The sequence below is a fragment of the Penaeus chinensis genome, chromosome 42 (assembly GCF_019202785.1).
Source record: "Penaeus chinensis breed Huanghai No. 1 chromosome 42, ASM1920278v2, whole genome shotgun sequence".
Lineage (NCBI taxonomy): Eukaryota > Metazoa > Arthropoda > Malacostraca > Decapoda > Penaeidae > Penaeus > Penaeus chinensis.
In genome coordinates, this window is record NC_061860.1 from 8,862,438 (window position 1) to 8,864,449 (window position 2,012).

A 2,012-nucleotide genomic window follows, 5' to 3' on the forward strand; every position below is an offset into this window, starting at 1 on the left:
AAACAGACCATCATATCCAACCTTAGAGGTGCTGAAGACCTTGTTAGTATAGACCAAGCAGTGTTTTTTTCCCATCAGAGCTCCATAAAGGAATAAAATTTATTGAAAAAGTTTTCTCCATTCATCAACCATGAACGTTTGTGGACTTGGAGAAAATCTGAATTAATATATTTCCATAAATTCTTTCATTTTGAAGGATCCATGTATAAAATAAAATAAAAAAATAATAAATAAAACAAAGATAAATATGTAAATGTAAAAACAATAAATGCACTAATATGCAAAGAGTGAAGAGTCAGGTTTGGGGTCATCTTTTCATAATTTCCATTCACTTCTTTTATATTATTTTTACTTTTTTTTACAATGTATGTATCTTATTAGGTCATGGTGTGTAAGTGTTCTGCAGAAATAGTGACAAATCATTTTAAATTATTGATTTTTTCCCCCCATATCTTTGTCTGTCTCTTTCTCTCTCTCTCTCTATCTCTATCTCGATCTCCATTTCTCTTAAAATACTTCATCATTTTCTTTCATTTCTTTATCTTGCCTTATTTTATAAATTCTTTACAGAAACGATATATGACACTGTCCCGTCACTAGATGCTTAAGCTTGGACCTGCATTTAGACCTGCATTAGAATTTAGAAACCTTTTGAACACTTACATCCCAGCAAAAGTAAATGAGTGTGATAATGGAAATCTGTTAAACAGGTTGACAAGATGAGAGTGAATGCCCAGTGAAGGGATATGCTTGTTTATATTGAATAGTGTACAGTATGTGGAAAATTAAAAGATATTTGTATTGTGAGATATTTAATAAATACAAGATTATATATTTGAAGAAAAGATTTAGCCTTTTTTTGGGCTTTGATGTTATTAATAATCCTTGTGTATTTTCTTTTTTTTCACAACTGTGCCTCCCCACTCCCCCCACTCCCCCCTGTCTATGTTTTGGTCTCTTGTTTTGTTTCCTTTCGGTTTTTTCTTTCCTTTTCTTTCAATGGATTATTGTTACCATTGTTATTGATTCGGAGATGTTAATAAATTTTTTATAAATTTTTGGAGGCTTTGTAGAAGAAACTTTGAGAGAACAACAGAATGCAACTGATTCTGATTCCAGAAGGCCAAAGAAAGGAAAGGCAGAAGTAATCCAGGAAAAGAAGAAAAAGAAAATGCGTGTGTGTGTTTATGCGTGTGTGTGTGTTTATGCGTGTGTGTGTGTGTGTTTTTGTGCGTGTGTGTGTTTTTGTGCGTGTGTGTGTGTTTGTGCGTGTGTGTGTGTGTTTGTGCGTGTGTGTGTGTGTTTGTGCGTGTGTGTGTGTGTGTGTTTGTGCATGTGTGTGTGTTTGTGCGTGTGTGTGTGTTTGTGCGTGTGTGTGTGTGTTTGTGCGTGTGTGTGTGTTTGTGCGTGTGTGTGTGTGCGTGTGTGTGTTTGTGCGTGTGTGTGTGTGTTTGTGCGTGTGTTTGTGCGTGTGTGTGTGTGTTTGTGCGTGTGTGTGTGTGTTTGTGCGTGTGTGTGTGTGTTTGTGCGCGTGTGTGTGTTTGTGCGCGTGTGTGTGTTTGTGCACGTGTGTGTGTTTGTGCGTGTGTGTGTTTGTGCGTGTGTGTGTGTTTGTGTGTGTGTGTGTTTGTGCGTGTGTGTGTTTGTGCGTGTGTGTGTGTGTTTGTGTGTGTTTGTGTGTGTTTGTGCGAGTGTGTGTGTGTGTGCGTGCGTGCGTGCGTGCGTGTGTGTGTGTGTGTGTGTGTGTGTGTGTGTGTGTGTGTGTGTGTGTGTGTGTGTGTGTGTGTGTATGTATGTATGTATGTATATGTATGTATATGTATGTATATGTATGTATGTATGTATGAGTATATAATTTATATTTATATATATATATTATTCAATGTGTGTATATATATATATATATATATATATATATATGTATATAAAAGAAAGAAAAGTGCCTAAATATGTTAACAAAATCAAAACTTATCCCCTAAGTATGAATAACTATCAAAAGTATTTTTCATTGC

The 2,012-nt window shown here is 35.6% G+C and overlaps 1 protein-coding gene across 3 annotated transcripts in view; it reads left to right on the plus strand.

Moving 5' to 3' along the window:
- LOC125047984 (sporulation-specific protein 15-like) overlaps positions 1-832 on the plus strand; it is a 27,159-nt gene extending 26,327 nt beyond the window's left edge. For all 3 annotated transcript variants that reach the window (XM_047646543.1, XM_047646544.1, XM_047646545.1), the window contains exon 12: positions 1-832. This exon is cut by the window's left edge and continues 554 nt beyond it. The gene's annotated coding sequence lies outside the window, so the exon portion shown is untranslated.
- The last annotated feature ends 1,180 nt before the right edge of the window (positions 833-2,012 follow it).